Source organism: Lycorma delicatula, chromosome 4, assembly GCF_047948215.1.
Source record: "Lycorma delicatula isolate Av1 chromosome 4, ASM4794821v1, whole genome shotgun sequence".
NCBI lineage: Eukaryota > Metazoa > Arthropoda > Insecta > Hemiptera > Fulgoridae > Lycorma > Lycorma delicatula.
This window is the reverse complement of record NC_134458.1, coordinates 83521002-83535416: the sequence shown is the minus strand read 5'-3', so window position 1 is coordinate 83535416 and position 14415 is coordinate 83521002. Positions and strand designations below refer to the sequence as shown.

Sequence of the window (14415 nt, the reverse complement as noted above, 5' to 3'; positions counted from 1 at the left end):
TTTAAAGGGAACGGAAAATCCTATCCAGGAATTCTACTTATTAAAATTGGCCAAAAAAATCAATATTGTGAGAAAAGAAAAAGAACAATTTTGCGTCACAGTTGAACTTGCAGCGCAATTCATTTAATCTTCCATTTTTTTAAGGAGAGTTGATAACTAATCACAATATACTACCTTTTATTATTTTTATTCAATTATTATTTATGTTTATTTGTTTGTTTATAATTAACTTAATTTGAATGGAGATTTATGACAAGTAACAACGAAGAATAATTATAAGAAATCAGGATACATTTTTGAAATTGTAACAAGAATTTTTTTAAATAATTTTTTTAGTGTATCATCAGGGATAAAAATTAAAAAAAAATTGGTTTCCCTTCATAACAGAATATATAAACTGATATATGACATATTGTTTCAGATTGGAACAAATTTTTACCTGTTAAAAGTAATTATTTTTTATTTACTCATTTTTTTTAGCTATGTAAGGAACTTTCATTAAAAGATCTCTGTAAAAATTTACTGTAATATCTATTATCTTTTTTCTATAAAAATCTTTCCAAAGAAGGAGAGATCCCTGCAAAATTATTAAATGAAGGTAACAGAGAAACAGTATGTGAAGAACAATTAATTTTTAACAGAATAATTGAATTCTTTCGCTTGGGTGCAATTTGCTAAACTACTTTTTATCCATAGTCGTGTATAAGTTGCATCACCAAGGATTTAAAAAATGTAGCTTCATCATTACAATTTTACTTTTGGTGAGATTGATGAAAAGCAAATGTAAAGATAGCATTCTGGATGATTAGTGGTTTCAAAACCAAGTCTATGAAAAGTATTTTTAAGTAAAACAAAAAATACACCTCAGAAGCTCAGAGCATCCAACTACACAAGCTGATTAGCCATCTCTGAGATGGTACGTAAGGGGAAAGGAGTAATTAATCAGCAGTGATCCCAAAGACCAAACTTTTTCTTACATATGCCTGAACTTTGGCCAAGATCATTCAGACCTTCAACAAATTCCAACAATCTTTAAATCTTTCTTTGTTTACAGATCCCCATTTATAATTTACCATAAATGGCGATTTTTGAAATTTTGTAAAGAAAGCTAACATAGAAGATACTTACTGTGCCAGTTCCATATGTCTGAAATGTAGTGTTAAAGGTGTACAGTTATTAGCACAGAACTCATTCTATTAAGCATTTGAGATGTTTTCAAATATATTCCATTAATAAAAAGCATAAAATCCTCTTTTCTGATAATGAAAAATTTGGCCGTTGCTTTAATCCATAATAAAATTTCAGTATGCTGAGAAAGTTGGCAATAATGTCTGATTTAAATGAACGATGACTATTTCAATTCAAGTTGTTATTTAACATCTGCGGGTAGAATAGAAAAAGACAAAAGGGGTATGGTGGAGTTAAATCAAGTCTGACAGAAGTGAAAGAAAATTATGAAAATTGGCAACAGAATCTTTTTTTTTTTGTTATGACAGAAATTGTTATCCAAGAATACAAAAACTGTCAAAACAGAATAATTGTAATTTTCTGTGGAAATAAGCGATACCAGATAGTATTACAGCTTTACAAATATACTCATATATTTTTGTGAAGTAATTGATTTAATACAGAATGTAATGTTATCATAAAATCAAGTCTACAAACAATATTGATATAAATGTATGTATTTATATTTAAGGCAATTAAGTATCATTAAGTTGTATTAGTTATTTAAAGTTCTGCATATTAGGAATAATTCGTGCCAGACATATTAATTAGAGTAATATTTATTTCTGTTTAAGTATTTTAGTTAAGAAATTTAATATATGGCTCACATTCGTTGATCAGCATGACAAAAAATTATAAACAACTTGTTTGTAGAACGCATGGAAATTTTTCTTTTGTAAGATTTTTAGAGCTAATTACACAGCTTCTGCATTGGAGTTAGTGGCAACACTGTTGTTAATGTTACTTGTCTAAAAGCAACTGAGAATTCCTTTTATATATAATCAAATCATATATTATGCCTGAGTTGTGTTTGTTCATTTATAATGTTGTTTCTATAAAAATTGATGCATTGGTAAATTTTTATTTTGACTTAAATTCACGCACACAGATAGTTTTAATACTACAAGGAAGAGAAAATTTCCTAAAAAAAAGTTACTAGTAATGTTAATTCAGTTTTTTATACAAAATGCAGAAGTTAGATTTAATTTATAAAGTTACAATACTTTTTATACTGTCATCAAAGAGTTCAGATTTTCATTTAAAAAAAATCAAAATAAGTAGAAAGTTTTTTTATTTTTTATTCATTACATATAGTGTATTGATAATTATAATTATATTAATAATACACAAGGTCAAAGCTTGTGCTTGGGAATATAATGTGTAATTTATCCAGAATACTATATAACTTTTCAACAAGGTTGTATAATTTTAACAATAATATGATAATTTTATATCATTATAAATACATTTTTACATTGAATATGCTCAGATTTTCCCATAAATTTATTGGTATACAAAAAATCTTTATTATGTATGTCATTTATTGGTGTTCGTGCAAATTTATTTTATTAATATTTATAATAAATCTTAATGTTATATAAAGAATTTAAATTCAATTAAAATAAAAAGCAAAACTCCAGTCGGTTGCAGAAAACTAATTTGAAACCAAATACAGGGTTATATTTCTTGTGACCAGAGACTTGATTTTTTTTTTTAACAGAGGATTCAATGTGTTAAATCTTCTCAAATTTTGTACATTTGAGTTATTTTATTGCTTTTGTTTTCTTATCTTCTTAAAACATAAAATTTAAGTATTTAAGAAAATAATTAATTTACGTGATAAAATTTTAAATATTTCCAGTTCTCACAATAAAAATCCCTAAATAAGGCTCAAAATGCAACTTCTTTTATTCTAATCTGAATTAAAAATTCTAAAAGAATTGTAATTTTTAGTTAAAAATATTTTTTTCGCTCTACTGAAGAATTCATCTCCCTACTGATACTAAGTAAGTTTAACTGAAGAAATGGTAGGTTAGATTCAGTTTAACTTCTTTCTTACTCCATCCTCAGGACTCGGTCATCGAGGGATGATGGAACAAAATTTACCCTAATTTAATCTAACCTGTCTAAGCCAGTAATGTTTATTTAAATTTAGTTAATTTGCACAATAAAATCAGGATGGTTTACAAGCTTTAACATGTACAAAATAGGCCCATAATTTCTTATAATCTGAGGTAAAAGAATATATATTATGATTTAGAGGGGAAACCATGAATAATTTTATTAGCAGATAGTTGTACTTTCCTGGCTATATAGTGATATTTGTTGCTGTAGAGGCTCTAGCTATAACGGAAAGTATACAAATCAGTAAAAAATTGTTGTTTTCAAGTTTTGTGCTTTAAAAAACATTGTATAATAAAAAAATTTAACAAAAAAGCAGATTTAAATAATTGTTAATAATCTGAAAAAAAATTGTTTATTCCAATGCTCCCAAGTCCAAGAAATTTATTTTTGTCAGACAGATAGATGTTTGAGGTGTATGTGCAAAAAATAGAAAAAGGTATGGGTATGTTTTGGCTGAAATAAAATTTCATATCTTTACTGGGGCACTTAAGCAAAAACCTTTTCTCACAAAAGTTGAAGCTTTTTTTTATCAGCACCACAAATTATCAAAACATTTTATTTAATATTCACCCCTCCCCAAAAAAATGACTATATATTTTTCTTTCTTTTTTTTTAAATTAATCTGGAAAAGGAGTTAATGGAAGTTTTTTGCATCTATATTTTCTACATTAATAGACCTTTAAAACACTATAATTTTTTTTTCCTTCCAATCTCAGTGATCTGTAATAACAAAAATTATTTTTTTAATTTTTAAAAAGGTTATTTAAACTTAAATCCATCTTGCAAGTTAGCTATTTCATTTGAAATATAAAGATATTAACTATTTTATAGCCCTTATTCTAGTATTTCGTGGAAAAAAATTTGCCAAAAATGTTCACCCCCTTTGCTACAAAATTACAACTCTTGTTTATTTAGAGTTATGGTTGTGTCTTTGTATTTTAAAAACAATTTAAAAAAATCTTTGTTAAATTTATTATCACCACTCGGTGATTATTTAAAAAAAAATTAATTTTACCAAATATTTCCCCATAAATATGGGAAACCCCTAAAAGAAAAAAAGCTTTTTTTTGTAATTTCAAATTTTTAATGTTGAAATCATATTTTGTTAAACATTAAAGTCACTAAAATAACTTAGTATCCCTCCTCTGATGGTAGAGTCCCAAATTTTTTTAAAATTGGCAAGTTTTTTCTTAAAGTATAATTTTAATTTATTTAAAATCAGTTTTAGGAAATATTGTAAACATTAAAAAAACCTCTCTGATGCATGAGTCCTCAGATTTTCAAAAAGTTGAAAACATATTTGAAATTGTGATGTTAGTATACTAATATTAAAAATGTTGGTTATTGCTTTATTTTGTTGAGCATCTTGACTCAAAAAATAATTTTATATTTAATAAAAAAAAAAAAAATAAATAAAATGTTTAAATCAATATTGTTAAAATTTATTACAATAACTGTTTTTTTAATATGTCAATGAAGAAATAACTGAAGCTGACTAATAAAACATTTTTGGTTGATATTTTGTAACAATTTGTACACGGAAAAAAGAATTGGTTATTGTTTTTCAATAACAAGGGGTTATTTTATCATAAAGATACAAGTAGAGCTTAAACCAATTGAAAAAGCTTTCTGACTTAAAAGTAACATAATTTGGTCGTAGCTGGGAAAGTTATGCAATTGATTGCTGGCTTTTTTTTATTAAATTATAATTTTAACAGAAATGTGTCTAATATTTCCCCTATTTCGGCTTTAACTTTACAGCTTACCCAGTCCTCCTTTATTAGATCTGCATCTTTTTCCCCTATCATAATTGTTGGTGTATTTGTATGAGCAGAAGAAATGACTGCCACTATTGATGCATCTATAACTGTAATGCCAGAATCACCATATCTTGAATCAACTACAGTTGAGTATCATTTTTCAGCCCTATTTTAAAGTCCCTAAATAATGGTTAATAGTTTGTGTAAAATGACTGTCAAAGATTTAAAATCTTCATCAGTATGAAATTCTAGGTATTTGCACTGGGGAAAGGGTATATTATGCAATTTCGAACCGTACTTTTATAATGCTTTTATTTTACTTAATTCAGTTATAAGCTTTAAGTATAACATCCATATCTTCTTTTTATTTTCTTTTTGTTTTGGACTGTTTAATACAATGTATTCAATGATATTAAATAAATCCTGCCTTTGCTTTTAGGTTAACACAGGAAACACTAGCCGATCTTTGTTCCTTAGAAGTTTGCAAACGGTGTTAAACGTTAATTCATCATACTGAATATTATTTAAAAAAATGAGATGGAAATGATCTGCTATTGAAAGTAGTTCTAAATCAGCTGATCCTACTGCTGAATTCAAATACTTTCTGTTATGAAAATCTAACACTTCAGTAGCAAATAACAGTCACTCCAACTGAGAGTGCCATTGTGGTAAATCATATAATTAATAATACCTGATGGATTTTTGATAACTGTAAATGGATGCATTAATCGAGTCATTCACCAAAACTGGATCTCTCAAAGCGATATTATCTTGTAAGTTATATCCGGCTTGAAGATCTATGTATGCAACGATACATAAACTTTATAAATTTTTTTGTTGGATTTATTCCTGATAGGATTAATATATGAGGTGAGTTTATTGCTCCAGTTGATAAAATAACTTCTTTTTGGGAATTTCACTTCATATATTTTCCTTTTCCTCTCAAATTCTACTCTGTTTGAATTTTTGAGTTTTATCATCTGTTACAATCTTTGTTACTATGGATATTTTTTAACATGAACATAAATTTTTGTTTGTTTTTTTCGGGATGAATAAAAGCTCTAGAAATGCTAAACCTGGTTCTATTTTTAATAGTAGTTTGAATTTAAGAGAATCCTGTTTGTATTTTGCCATTATAATCTATTATTTTTGTCCTGAATCTACTTTGGCATTTAGAAATGTAAAACCAAGTAGGGTACGAAAAGAGTGATAAGTTATTGCTAATGGTCCAACTGTTCTGTGATATGTAACAACAATGACCATATCCTCAGATTTTAGGAAATAAGGAGGGTACATCTTAATAACTTCACCTTCTATTTCCTATAACTTTCTAATCATGTAGCTCCTTCAATTTCCTCTTGTACTAATTATCTTCTGAAATACTCTGTTTTAATCCATCAGTTTTGCTGAAAAAAAAATTCTACAGCAATTAAATATCATCTTGAACACATTTATGTTATCTCTTCCTTGAGTTTATTCAAGTTTATTGATCGATTCCAATCTACATAATCTCATTTTATACAGATGATATATAATTTATTTATAGTAATAGATTTTCAGTTACTACTACTTTTTCTCTTGTTCTCTGGGTTGAGCATTTTCATAGAAATCTCTGTTTTGCCAGAATATATGATTAGGAAAGTTTTTGATTAAAAATATACTTAATAAATTTTGTATTTAGAGAGGTATACTAAAATTTACCTGAAGTATATCAACTACAATTTTTTTGTGTCAATGGTATAAAATGAACTATTCTGCTGCCATTCTATTCTATTATCTGTGACAGATAATAGAACTACTGTTTATCAGTACCATAATTTGAATATAGCTTTAATCTGAATTTGAAAAATTTAGATTTCAGTATAAAATCTTATTTAAAATATTATGATTTTTAAAACAAATTTAAATTCAAAAATTATCTTTGGGAACATTTACAAACTTATAAATAAAATAAAAAGAACTCAAATTATGCTGAACACATTAGAGATAATAAGGATACATTTTCCAGTATAGATAAAATGCAAATGTTAAAAATAAATTTAAATCTCTTATTTCTAAGAAAATAGAAAACAGCAAAAAAGACATAATAAATGAACGACTAAGGTTGCAACATAATAATTGGATTAGGGAAATAGTAGATTTAATTTAAATTATTTAATTTAAAATTTAAAAATATGTTCATTTTATAGTACCAATAAGCAATAGTTCTATTATCTGCCACAGATTTTATTAGTAGCAGAATATTTTAATTTATATCAGTAACAAGTTACCGATTTATACAACTCTATATTTTAAATCTTTTAAGTATGCTTTTAATCTAATATATTTAAATATTCTTATATTTTTGTGAAGTAGAGATTTCTGTAAAATAACTTGTTTTTTGTTCAACAAACGAGAAAAAAACTAATAAACAGTAAATAAATAAAAATTTATTTTTATAAATAATTATATCCTGCTGCTGGGATGTGATTTTCTAGAGAAAAGTGATGGCTTTTAGTACTAGAAGCCACTTTAATGATAACATTTTATTTTAAGAAAATATTTAAAAAAAATTTGAACCCAAAATACCTTTAGCCTGCAGTTAGTTTATAATAAATAATCTTATTTTACAATTTGGTTTTGTACAGTTAACATTTAATTTATATTAATAAATATTTAACCTTCAGGTATCAAAATTTCTGCAGTTTTTCTCATAGTTTGTACAATGATAAAAGAATTCTTTTATTCATGTATCTTACAAATCTGTTTAAAATACTGTATGTAGGAGCATAAAATATTTAGGTAACTCTAACTGATCTTCTGTTAAGTCAGTTTTTATAAACGCTGCAGAAATTCCTTGAAATAGTAAAATATTCTTTTTTTTTTCATTGTGTGTATGCTGAAATGGTATAAGGTTAAATTAGGTTTCATAGTATTTTTTTTATTAGGAACCTGATTCACCTGACAATAATCTCAACCCCTTTAAGCCTTTCTGTATAGCCTCTGGATAGGAAGCTAAGTTTCTGTATAGATCCAGCTTATAACACTCACTCATTTTGAGAATTGTGTGATGTATAAAACTGTGGTCTACTGAACAGTAAACCGTTCTCCTAGTACCCTCTCAAAAAATGGTTATTTAATTTAAGAATAACTGATATAATTTATAGCAAACAAAAAGCCTTTATTATGGGATTTCTTAAAATGATAACTAATTTAACATTTCCGCTACTTGGAACTTATAAAATGATCATTAAAACAAAGGGCCTGATCATTTTTGACTGGCTGTTGTGTGAAGTGAAAGGTATGTTAAGATTAGTTTTACATCATTTTAATGAGAAATAAATTTTGTTATTAAAATAATAGCTGTTAAGATACGTTATATTAGATCAAAACTATTCGGTCATTAGGTCTACTGTTTTAATTTAATGTTTTTGGTGATGTCGTGATTTTTTAATTATCTTTTAAATCCAATTTCAAGAAATATTCATTTATTAAAATTATTATATCGTCAAGTTGAATTGTGTGATCCGATTGTGTTATAACAAAAAATATAATTTAGATCACCCAGCTTGAATTTAATTTCTATTGATAGTAATTTGTTTTTATCATTACTAACACAGCTCTTCTTATGCAGTTAATCAAAATTACAATATTCCTCTGTACATTAATAGAAGAAATATAATTAATAAAGAAGATTAATACAGAGGATAAATCCTTCTGTTGTATATTATATATTTTTCCCCTCAAGGTGCCTTTCAGAAACGTGTATACATTTTAAACAATATTCTAGATGTATTGATTATATGTCAGTAAAGATGTTTGTTCGAAGTGGGACTACTCTGTATCAAGTGAAGATAAATAACCTCTTAAAATTTAGATGCTGAATATTCATTATTCTACTGCTTCTGACTAGACTGTTGTTTCAGCCTACTTTGTCTCTCACTAATCCAGTCCCATCACCTTCTGATCATGTTTTTCAACAACAGAATACTTATTACATCAGTATGATGAGTAAATATGAGTCACTCTTTTAGTTTTTTTAAATTTAATTTCTTACTATCATATGCTTTACTACTTTCTTAATAAATTAATCCACATTCATATATGCACACTCGCATGCACGCATGCATGCATGCAGTGCAAATATGCATATTTTTTCAAGAACACTGAATCTTGAGTGTTCTTGAAAAGCTATCACTTTTCCTTTTAAAAATATATATTTTTTTTTTTCATATTATTATGAATACATATTGCACCAATGTAATACCCATTGTAATGTTTAATACCTTTGGGCTATGGGCCACATCCATTTTTCATTGCTATGCGTGCAGATATTTGTGTTTCTGTATAATATCCTGTTTGCTCCTATTGTAATGCTGGAACAAGTAAAGTTACATCTATTGGAAAATTTTCAATTTTTCCACCTTTTAGAAGCAGTGTATTTGCTTCTATTTTTCCATCTATGGATGGAAAAATCATATTTCTTTTCCTTTTTTTTAAATATATATGTGTATATAACAGTTTTTACTGTTTAATACAGAGAAAACAAGAAATGTGCACTCCATGGATATTATGTGATTATGTGATGGATGTTACATGCTTTTAATAACAATAAAACCACATTTGGATTTTCTGAATGTTATTCAGTATTAGAAAGAAGTAACATATTCTTTTGATAGGGCAGTGTGCAATAAAATTTTTCTTTTTATAAAAATTTTAAATAGAAAATATTTTTACAAAAGTATTTTACTACTGGGTCCTGTTCAATGGCCACCTGAGACTCTGAAACTTGTATATTTAGATTTTTACCAAACTTCAAATCTGTTGTCTACCAAATGCACTTAAGAAATAATCATTAATGGAATGCAGTATAACTGGTGTGGAAACATTCCCTGTTCAGGAATGATGGAGTTACAGAATTGAAATCTGTTAACAAGCAGAAGGTGAACTATGAATAAACGGTATGAATAAACATACTGTATACCAAATTTCATTTGGTATGCGGTATGTTTATTCAAACATACCGCATACCAAATGAAATAATAATTGTGTGTAATAAGGATTTTTGCATAATAAAACCTATTTCTTTTACTTTTACATACTATTTTGTGTATATATTTGCATCTACAGTGCAGAATGTTTGGTTTATTTTGTGCATTAAGAAAAAGTACGAATATTATTTTCTGCTTCTAAAAACACTCCTTTCATGGAAATGATGTATACATGAAGTACCTATAAGAGCTGCTTAAGTTTTTTTCTTTTGGTACATACATAAATCTAATTTATAGTGTAATTTTTTTAATTTTCTCAGTAGTGCCTGTTGTAAACAGATCACTTATTGATCACATTTCATATTCTAAAGCAGAAAATTAAGTATGAGTGATCAATTAGAAGTTTAGTCTAATATCTGAATTTTCTTTACTTTGCTGAAAATGAAATTTTTCTGTCTAGAATTTTAATTTACTTTTTATTTTTTAAAAGTAGTATCAAAGAGTTTGGTAATCTTATTCATTATTTAAATACCAACAATATGCACTCAGTCTATCTTTTGAGAAATAGGATACAGTATTGTTTAACTACAGTGGCTATAGTTACTAGTTTATTAAAGTATTTTTGACTGTTGAGATTTTATCATTGTTCCATATCTCCAGAATGCCTACTGTATCAGAATTCCCAGTGTTGTGGGTCAATTAAATTTTAAGGAATTGCAGTTAGCTGCCTAATCCAACATCCTTAAAATGATTACTTTTAATGATGAATTTCATAGTAATATTTGTTTTTTTGTGTAAAAGTTTATAGAACTTTATTATATTTACTACCAATTTTGATTAAAATTGTAAAATTAATGAGTAATCTGCTTGCATTATTTATTTGACTGATAAATACTTATATGTTAGCCATTTTTTGCAAAATTTCATTGCTGAATTTCTTAAAGATTAATTATAATTTGGTAAAATATTAATATTATTATTCTTGAGTAGAATACAGGAGTTCTTTCCAGATAAAAAAATGAATGAAAAATCTTTATTATTTAAAAAAAAGTGTTTGTTATTTTTGTTTAAAACATTTCATTATTGGACGAAATTTTAGAAAGATTGATTGGAGGGGTCAGTTGAAGTGATGTACTATTTGTACTGTAACAGTTCATTAAAAAAAAATTGTTAGATTAGATATAAACATATTGCTATACAATGAGGCAGTGGCACTCATGCATATGAGCATATATACAAACTATTCATAAAGTATCATAGGAGGTTCAAGTTGATCAAAACAACTTTTTTTTTAAATTGATATAAATCTTGAAAAATCAAAATTTTTGGAATTTCCTATTATTTATAAGTAACCAGTAGTACCAGTAGTTAGCCTGAGAAGCTTTATTTGCATGTTGAGTACAGTAAAGTCTGGTTTATTGAGCCTCATTTTATTTGGCACTCAGGATTATCTGGCCGAGTTGGTTGAGGAAAAAAGTAAAAAAGTGACCACAAAAAGACTTGTTCTTGTACAGCGCCTGCAATGTCTCATGGATAACCTCAATACTTTCATGTTTGTGTGTAGTATCATAAAAATTGCAGGTGTTAAGTCATATAGTATTGTACTAGGCCTACTGTAACTCATTCTCTTGGGGTCAACAAGGAATGCTAGCATATGATCTGCATTTCATGCACTTTCTTCTGTTTACACCTGTTCAGTTGTCGTTGTGCTACTGTGTTCTAACTGAGGTTATGTTTTGTGTATTTAATGATTTAAGACTGTAGCGTGATAGGTTGTTTATTGTGAAAGTTAAACTTTTATGTTGAAAATTTGTAAGTGAAGATGAATGGTGGTAAGAGTAAAAAAAACTTGTGGTAATGATTGAACAGAAACTTAATGCTATTAGGAGACTTGATGCTGGAGAGTTGGCTAAGAAAATAGCTTCAGAATTGGGAGTAGGTAAGAGTACAGTTGGCAGCTGGAAGAAAAATCGTATTGAATTAGAGAAATGGTGCTCTCAGCAAGCCTGGGAAGTGGCATAAAAGTGTGTAAAAAAATTAAAAAAGACCCACATTGTAAAGTTATTGAGTCATTGTTTTTATGGCACAAAATGAGGGGAAAAGGTGTGTCCATATCAGAACCCTTACCGCAAGAAAAAGCACGGCAATTAAAAAATATGTTAGAAGACAAGAGCAGTGAATTTACAGTCTGCAGCAATTGGTTAGATCACTGGAAGAAGATTACGGCATATGCCAGATAACTATTGCCAGAGAATCTTTGTCCACCAAGAAAGTTGCTGTGAATGATTTTAAGGATTTCCATAAATTGATAGTTGGCGTGTCAGGTGACAAGATATATAATTGTGACGAGACGGGGCTTAATTACAAAATGATGCCTACAAAAACTCTAACTGCAAAACAAGAAGCAGGGGCAAGCGGCTACAAAAGAAGCAAAGAATGGATCATATTGCTTGTTTGTAGCAACGCAAGTGGCACCAAAAAATTGAGACTCACTTACTGGAAAGGCTATGAAGCCCAGCGTATTAAGAAATTAAGACATCAGAGTCACTCCCTCTGTGGTATACTGCACAAAAGAAAGCCTGAATGAATGGTTTTATTTTTAAAGCGTGGTTTTTTAAAGAGTGGGTTCCATCAGTGGAGAAGTTTTTAAAGGATAACAAGCTTCCAAGGAAAGCCTTGCTTCTTATGGACGATGCACCTTCACACCCTATCAATGACAAGTTGCTGGATGGCGACATTAAAGTGCTTTTTCTTCCTCCAAATGTAATATCTCTGTGCCAGCCTAAGCAGATTGACATCCTTGACGTGATTAGATGGAGTTCTGAAGCCTGGGAGGAGATCTCACAAATCGCACTTACTCGATCCTGGAAGATCTTACTTGATCACCAAGATGATAAATGTGAACTAATACAAACAGACGACAATGTTGAGATCGTTTCTCTTCTTCAAGTTATCCCCAGATGTGAAAGTGTGGACATTTCTGATATAAATGAGTGAATGTAAAATGATGAGAATGAAGAGATCATGGATGAAGACATAGCACATATGGTGTCCAGTGAACCTACAGAAGACGAAAATGACATTGTAATTTCAAGCTCAACTAAGGTCTATCATTCTGATGCCTTAAAAGCCATCGAAACCCTCCTCGATTATGTGCCACAACAGGATGAAGGGACTCCAGCTGACATCAACTGGTTACAAAGATGGAGAGAAACCACACCAAAAAGGAGGTCAGAAAACTAAAACAAAAAACTATAAAAGACTTTTTTTCTAAATGAGTAAGAATTAAAACAATATTTAAAAATATTATTTCACTATACAGTAATGGGATTTGAAAACATAAAACTGTAGTTGTAATTTTAAGAGATTTAATGACCAATTTAAGGATTAAAATTGCATTACAGTACTGTACTGTATTTTTATTTTTGACACTTTACCATAGTATATCAGGATGCACTGTATTAAATTTAACTTGGGAAGGCAAAGTTTTTTCAGTTGTTTAACGATCTACAACCAAATAATTTGTATTGTATTTCTGAACATTCCGGATTATCCGGCTTTTTCACTATCCGGGGCCAAGTACACCATCACATTAGGCCGGATAAACCGGACTTTACTGTACTTTTATTTTTATGAATCTCATCTGTCTACTATTACTTAAATCCCTGACTTTTGAGAAAAAGTAATAGTTTAAAAATAATGTTTACTCAACAAAAATAATGTTTTCTTACAGGAAAAAAAAACAAAAATAAAATTAAGATTTCTGTCAAAACTCAGTTGTTCTCCCCTACTAAGTAGAGATAATATATCTTATGCATGGTTTTCCGCAAAAGAGTATATTATCAGTTGCTTTTTACTATTTGTCTCATTCTTTCTTTTGGCTTTGGCGCATCTGAAGTACAAGCATTACCAGTCATTTTTTTCTAATGATAATAATGACATTCAATATATAAATAGTTCAGTGAACTTGTCTTGTCAGAGAGTCATATTTCTAGGGTTGAGTATAATATGCATTACAATTGCTTGGGCTGGCAAAGTATTTTTTACTCAGTAAAGAAGGCTGTATGAAGCCACTTCATTCTTCATTTTCCTCAGTAACCCTGGCATAGTATACTTGACATTGTTAAGAATTGCTGTGCAAATTTTAGTTGTGATTTTGTTTTATAGGTTATCTACATCCATTAAAGATATGGTATTTAACATACATATAACTTAGCCATTATATGTCACATTTAAACAGATGTGTTATTTTTAATATGCCTAAGATTCTCCATAACAAACTGCAATTTGATTAAACTAAAATTTACAGAGGTATTAATGGTTTAACATTTGAGACAGCTGTAGTGTTAAAATTTGGAAATTAAATCCATTTTATTTAATAGTGACGTATTTAGTGACACTTAGATATGTATATTATTTATTAGTAATATTTATTTCACTAAGTGACTGTCGCTTAGTAGTATATCACTTTTAATATGTATGTCACTTAGTAGTGACATACATATTAAGAGTAAATAATGACATTTAAATTTAAACTTTTTGGCTAAATTTCA

The 14415-nt window shown here is 28.2% G+C and overlaps 1 long non-coding RNA gene and 1 pseudogene across 1 annotated transcript in view; one reads left to right on the top strand and one right to left on the bottom strand.

The window, feature by feature from the left end:
* LOC142323608 (uncharacterized) overlaps positions 1-14415 on the top strand; it is a 470455-nt gene that overhangs the window by 346033 nt on the left and 110007 nt on the right. The window lies entirely within an intron of this gene.
* Positions 4653-5799, bottom strand: LOC142323128 (uncharacterized; annotated as a pseudogene).